Source organism: Nicotiana tomentosiformis, chromosome 5 (genome assembly GCF_000390325.3).
Source record: "Nicotiana tomentosiformis chromosome 5, ASM39032v3, whole genome shotgun sequence".
NCBI lineage: Eukaryota > Viridiplantae > Streptophyta > Magnoliopsida > Solanales > Solanaceae > Nicotiana > Nicotiana tomentosiformis.
Window position 1 is genome coordinate 116,188,490 of NC_090816.1, and position 7,726 is coordinate 116,196,215.

The 7,726-nt window shown below is 35.3% G+C and overlaps 1 long non-coding RNA gene across 1 annotated transcript; it reads right to left on the reverse strand.

Moving 5' to 3' along the window:
* Window positions 1–1,677: 1,677 nt before the first annotated feature.
* On the reverse strand, window positions 1,678–7,444 carry LOC138891623 (uncharacterized). Its single transcript, XR_011407990.1, has 2 exons — window positions 2,005–7,444; window positions 1,678–1,849 (listed from the first exon to the last, which is right to left on the reverse strand). It is a non-coding gene; the product is annotated as an uncharacterized lncRNA (long non-coding RNA).
* Between the last annotated feature and the right edge of the window lie 282 nt (window positions 7,445–7,726).

Sequence of the window (7,726 nt, forward strand, 5' to 3'; positions counted from 1 at the left end):
AAATTCAAGGCATTATGACTAATTTCTAAATATATGTCCTTTATAGTGACCACCGGACGTCATTTCTACCAAAAGCTTTCGTTGCTTCTCTAGCTTCCTTAAAAAGCATCCTTGTAAAAGTTTCAACTTTCAACTAGAAAGAACAAATGAAGTACCAAAGAGGACATGCTATACACAATTTGCTGATTTTAGAAGCTGTTATTGGTCCCAACAAAAAGCCCCACTACACATAACTCGTAGTTATTATATTTGTTCTCTTGATCTGGAACTAAGAAATTAGACAAAGTATTGTAGTATTGTAAAGAAAAATGAAGAAGAATAATTCTTTATCTTTGGGGCGTGTGGTTGAAGATAGAGTAAAGTTTTACTTATCGGCCCAAGAAGGCTCTTCGTCTTCTTTTGAATGTGGGTTTTTTTTCTTTCTTTTTTTCTTTTAAATACATTTTTCCACTATATCAAAATGGAGTTTCATTAGTACAATACAATAGGGGTGTTCAAAATCGAACCGAAACTTAATGATTTATTGATATCGGGTTAACGGACGGGGAACAGATTGAATTTTTTTTATTAACGGTTTATTGGTTTGGGGGCAGATTATTCAATTTTCTTAACGGATAATCCGTTAACCCGTTAAGATATATATATATATTAAATATCAAAAACTCTTCCATTTCTTCCAATACTTTATCTCTAAGTTCTAACGCCTAATTCCTAAATAATCAGAACCCTAATGCCTCAACTTCAGCCAGCAGCCACCAGCAGAATTATGGTTCTCTTAATTCGACCATAATTCAACCAGCTTCAGTAGAAATTCAACCAGCACTCCAGCAGTCACCCGCAATACTCTATCTCGTCGACCTCCAGCACTCTATCTTAGTGCCCTAGTATGAAGAGCAAGTTCATATTTTTGCTTTTTAAAATTGTAAATATGGCTCCAGCACAGCCTTTGTGTTAATTATTAATATATTGTTACCTTTCTAAGAGAAATGAACAAGAAACAAAGGGAAGGATCGCACATTTATTGTAATTTTGCTTCGTTTGTGCTATGAATATATTAATAAAAGCTTAGATACCATTATATTTAATGAGCTAAACTACTGAAATTGTTCCTTTGCATCTAAACCCAGACAATCACATAGTTATCTCAATGAAATTTGATATCCTTGTATGATCCATGTTATAGCTAGCAAGAGTTACAATGGCATATCCATTAGAACTACTTTTTCCTTAATTACATCATATCATAGTCTGCTTTGGGATGTAATGTAGACTACAATGTGTTCTATTTTTTTACTCTACACCACATCACACACTACATCATTCTTATGTAGGCGTTAACAGACATATATGTCTGGACTCAATGTGTAATTTTCTATACTGAATTTGTATGCTAGGCGGTCAACAAACAATTAACGCACGCAATATAGATTGAATTAGGCCGATAAACCGCCCGATAAAAGCTAAACTGATACCAATCCGCCTGATATCTTATCGGGTGGCTAGCGGATTAATACATTTAAAAATCGATAACCGCTAAATCAAACCGTTAAGAGTAATTAACCGCTCAATCCGCCCGATAAGCAGCTCTACAATACATGGGTAGAACATACCCTACAAAAGATAATTCATAGGTGATTATATACTAGTTTACCAGTTTCCTAATAAAAAAGTGTCTAGCTAACAAAAAAAGTGGCATTGTCATATTTGGTTCTAATGCTTGGCATCTGTCTTTTATCCGGATGAAAAGTCCCCTTAGCTTCCTCGGGCAATTGTTGGTTAGAGTAGAAGAGAACAACCTTTTGAGATTTTGCAGCCATTTTTCCTAAGCAATCTACAAGTTGGTTTGCCTCTCTATAACATTGCGAAATCTGAATTTCAGAGTTATTTAAAATATGTCCAATCTTGTCTCTAATCTGACTAAGCTTGTATTATCCTGACGAGGGATATCTACAATGTATAGAGAGTCCAGATCTAGGGTGACTGTCGTGAAGCCATTTTGAACACACCAGTAGATATCAATCCACGTTGCATATGCTTCTACTAAATTATGATTCTCGCATATGTAGGGGAGTGAAAAAGCCATAATAATTTCACTATTTTCATTTTTAAGTGATCCACCTAATCCTGCCTTTCTTTCAGCTTTGAGATAGCTCCAATTTGTGTTAATCTTGACATTGCCCATGTCTGGTTTGATCCAATTAACCACGATGCATTTCTGAGCTGGTTGTAATCTTGTTAATATGTCGCATAAGGTATTCCAAAGCACTTTGAAATTGCATTTAGGGTAATGCCTAATTGACGGTTGCCTCCACACTCTAAGAGATTTGTTGGTTCAATATATACATGTCGAACTTTTTTTGATCCCCAAACCTGCAAGCACATACTTCTTTCTACAAAAATCAGTATATGACAATATGAGTAACATCAAGCACTATCCTATGTACATTATTGACAGCTTTAGTAGTACACAAATGTTTCAACATATATCTAATGGGGTGGGGATGATAGGTTATACCAAGAGCATTTTCAATTAGATCCCAAATATAACTAGCAGCATGTCCTTCCATGATTGCATGATGCATGCTATCAATAGTAGGAGTTAGACAACAGTTACATTTAGAAACCATTTGCTTTCCAAACTTGGTAATCAGCTCATCAAAAGGTAACTTACCTTTCCACAATCTCCAAACCAAGAAATATACTTTGAAAGGGATACTAGAATGACATACCTTGTTGATGAATTGCACTTTAGGACTAGACTTCCTTGTCAGATTCCAAGCACTTTAATTAGAATATTTACCACTGTCAGAAAGATCCTAGAACACTTTATCCTCAATATCTCAATTGCCAATGACAATGGAACTGACGTGATGAACCAAGTGATCTGGAATGATGTCCTTCAATTTGCAAATGTTTCACTGACCATTCGTAATGAACTCCTCAACCAAAGTCCTAGCACTCTTGGGATTGTTAGGGATCAAGACTGCAAGAGGGCCCTTTAAGTACCAATTATCCCACCAAAAGCTACTAGATCTAGAGTTCACCTGCCAAATCATATGTTTCTTTGCAATATTCCTCTGTTTGATAACATAACTCCAAGCATGAGAGTTACCTGGATCCATTTTCTTAGAGGCTAAGTGGGCCCTCACACAATATTTGTTTTTGATATATGTAGCCCATAAAGATAATGTGGACCTTATCCTCCACAGTCTTTTCATGGCTAACATGTCACTTATATCCTCCAATTTCTTGATGTCAATTCCTCCCTCCTCAGTAGGAAGAGCAAGATTATTTCAAGAACTCCAATGGTATCTTTTATGATCAACAGAATTGCCCCAAAAACATTTAGCAAAATGCTTTTCAATTAATCTAAATATACATTGGGGGGGGGGGACATAACAGACAAAGTATAAATAGGAACGCATTGAAGCACACTTTTAATCAAGACAACCTTACCACCATAAGATAGAAACTTACTCTACCAACCATTGAGCTTTTTAATAATTTTGCTAACCATATTGTCATAGTATTCAATTTTTTTCCTCCCCACATAAAGAAGGCACCCAAGATAATCAAGAGGAAATTTTTTATCTATAAAACCAGAGCAATTCCTAATTCTATTAATTCTAATAGCAACAGTATTAAAAGTTGTTAAGAAGAAACTTTTATTCCTATTTACTAATTGACCAGAACTCCTCTCATATTAAGAGATAGTTTTCATGACAAGTTTAACAGAGGCAGAATTATCACTATAAAAAATAACTATATCATCAGCATAGGCTAAGTAGTTAATCATTGGGACATTAGCAGGCATGGAAAAGGAGATGAATTTAGGATTCATATACATGGAATTAAGAGATATAGACATGACCTCAGCTGCTATAATGAATAAAGAAGGGGAAAGAGGATCCCCTTGTTTGAGCCCTTGAAAGGAGGGAAAACCCCTTGACTTGTACCATTAACAATGACAAAATACCATATATTAGAAATAAGTTTGTGAATCATATCAATCCAATTATCAAAGAAACCAAACTTTCTTAAAACAACATAGATGAATTCCAAGACATTCTATTATACGCTTTAGCCATATCAAGCTTAATCACAACATTATCACATTTATTATTATCAGTAATATGATGAATAATTTTTTTAGCAAGCAAAATATTGTCAGAAATCAACTTATCCTTAATAAATCTACTTTGATTATGAGAGACTAATTTGTGGAGGAGAGTATTCAATCTTATAGAGATGATTTTGAAAATAATCTTGCTAGAAAAGTTAGAAAGACTAATACGTCTAAAGTTAGAAAAATGTAGCATGATTATCTACTTTAGGAATTAAAACAAGACATGTATGAGAGTAGAATTTAGTCAAACTTTTTTTCCTTAAGAATTCCATCACAACGACAATTACCTCCTTATAGATGATGCCGCAACAACTTTGAAAAAATGTACCATTGAAGCCATCTGGACTTACAGTACTATTTGCACTCAGGCTAAAGATTGCTTCTTTGATTTCTTTATCATCTAGCATCCTACCTAGTATTGTATTGTCTTCCACGGTGATACAAAGTGGGATACAATGTAGAGTAGAAAGATTAATGACAGGAGGAGCAAGGTTGGATATGGATTGGAAATGACTAACAATTTTTCTGGATACTTTCTGATCCCCCTTAATCCATTTACAATTAATATTTCTTATTCTATTTATATAATGTCTTCTCTTTTATCCCCTCATAATGGAGTGAAAATATTTGGTATTATTATCCCTCTTCAAACCACTTGGCCTGTGATTTTTGTTTGAGCAAATAATTTTGTAGACTTAGCCATCTGATATACTCAGCATGAGCTTTTTTGACATCCTTTCTACTTTTTTCATAATTCTTCTCAATAGCAATGTCCTCCTGATATTGGAGTCTATCTTCCTAACTAATAACTGCTATATTAATATCCCCCAGATCATTCCTGGACCATTGATTCAATCTCTTACTGAGAGCCTTGAGCTTGGATTGAAAGATCCACATATGGTTGAACATCACATTCATACCCCCAAACTTTCTTGACAATGTCAAATAAACCTTCTTGGTTCACCCAACAATTAAGAAATCGGAAGTACTTGATAGGATGTTGGTTGCCATTCCAATTTTTCATGAGCAGAGGTCTATGATCAGAACCAGTTTTAGCTAGGTGCCTAATAGAGCATCTTTGAGAAAGTTGATCTCACAAGTAATTAACTAAAACTCTGTCAAGCCTTTTCCAAATTCTTTTGCTTGGCCTTCTGTTATTGTACCAAGTATAGTTAGGACCACTATACCCAATATCAGTAACCTCACAATTGTTCATACAAGTTTGAAATCCAAGCTCTTATGCATTATGTGTCGCTTGCTCCCCAGTTTTTCATTAGGATCCAAGATAACATAATGCACCAAAGGACATCCACAATTTGATTGTCTTGTTCAAGAGAACATCATAGGTCCTTTTTAGCATGAGACCTTCATTTGGAATATACTGCAGTAATGCAGATGTCTTGATTACTAATAACTTTATACATCATGATAGTAGTATGTTATCATTGTGAGTAATAATCTCTGTGGAGTTGTAAGCATTCCAAAAATATCAAATTTGACCGTTGTTGTTGAAACAGCAACGCTGGTACCCAAGGAATTTTTTATAGCCATCAACTTTTTCCTTAGCACAAAAAGGTTCAAAGATAGCCATAAATTGAGTATTGTTTAAGTCGATCAATTTCTTCAGCCTGTGAATGGCTTTTTTGGATCTACCCCCCTAGTATTCCAGAAAATAGCACTAAACCATCAGAATATCTTGGGGTGACATCCTTCTTTTAACTCCTTCTTAAAGAAGGTTGAGTTTTGTTTCTGTGTCTTCTACCACATTCCCTGGTTTCACTTCTTCTGCTTTTTGTCATGTGTTGTTGTTTCTCATTTTGATTTTGAGAGACAATCTCCTCATACTTCACCTAATTTCACTGTGAGTATGTTCAACCATTTGAATATTGTTACTGTTCTCTTCCACCGGGCTAGTGTTGTCTCTATTCTCTTTGCTCCCATACAGATCCACAACTAGTTGCAATCCATGCTGATTCCTTCTTTCAGTACGAACAGTCGAGGAGTTTGAGTCACAACAATATTGTTCTTGATCTTCTTTTCCATGATCTTGCCTTCCTGCCTTCCTGACATGTAATCTCTCAGGAGTTGAGTTGGTCTAGATGTTGTTTGGTTACATTAGAAGTCTCTTCCTTGGTTATGCTATCTTCCTTATTGAATTCAAACCCATTACTTTGATCAAGTTTTTGTTCTCTGCCGTTATTAACTAGACTACGAAAACTTTCCTCTATAACATGCATAAAATGTTCATTATGCTTGGAAATAGAGGCAGTTGTTTCTTTCTTTTGCTACTGCTTTGCACAGGTTTGAAAATCACTGTGTTTTTCTTTTTTAGCATCTTTTTAGTCTTCTATCTCCTGCTCTTCTTCTTGCCAACCTTCGTTTTATTGATGCTAACTATTTTTGTATCCTCCCTAATCTCCTTATGTTGGTTTTGAGAACTCTCCGAGCTTGGAGAATTTTGTTTTTCCCTGTCTTCAGTAACAACATGTTATCTCATTATCCAATTGTGTTTCCTTCTTTAACACTGTTCTTTCACCTTCTTCCTTGAGTTGCTCCACTTTTTTCTTTTTCAGAACCCTGTAATTGTACTTACACGATTCATCCATAATTTCATAGTAATCTGAAGCTTTGAAAATTACGACAAGCATACCGTTGTGGGTTGTCTGTCTTGCTATCATTTTCTCTTTCTCTTGACGAAAGGTATTCAGAGAGGAACTTGACGGAGATGTAGCATAGGAATGTTTCCCTTGGAAATTCTCATTCATGGTAGTAGTCTCACCTTTAGGGTGATTTTGGTCTTCCAAACGCGCTAGACGGAGGCCTTCCGGCGGTTCAATGGAGTGGAGCGTGGTCAGGACGCGCAACAGAAGGAGTCATCATAGAGACGTTGTAGAGAGAAATCCTTTAAGCTATTTTAGTTTAGTAAATGTGGGTTCAACTGATGATAACAGTCGTAATTATAAACGAACTTATAACTGAACCAAGAAAATGTTCTTTAACCAAATTAACAAGTATAACTACTGGTCGTTGGTAATCCGACTCTCGGATGAACCTAATTATCCTCAAATTTTGATGCAAAAAACTAACTCTAGCCGCCCTCTCTTAAGTGCGTCTCTCGATTGCCTCTGCGCTAAGCTTAGGACTAGACCTAATGGATCGACTAATTAGCTAGCACCCCTTATCGGTGGATCAGGCCCAAAAAGTTATTTTTTTCAACAAAACGTGTATTACACATTGAAATTCATATCATAGCTAGAGGGTAAGTAACACGGTAGATTTTTGAGTTTTCGACATTGATTATTAGTTGAACCACTAGAATGAGATAAGATTGCCTTCAAACAGTGGTTGAAGTAGGATTTTCACTAATAGGATTCAAAAAATAAAAAAAACAAACACGCAAAGACGCTAAAAGGATTCAATACCTAATATATATATATATATATATATATATATATATATATATATATATAATTTAACCTTATATATACAGTATAATTTTCCGTCACTTCTGTCCCTAAGCTCCGTCCTCATGGTGTAGGTTCACAAGTCTTCAGCATATTAAAATTTTGGTCTTTGTCATAGCCACAAGCTTTTTCGAGA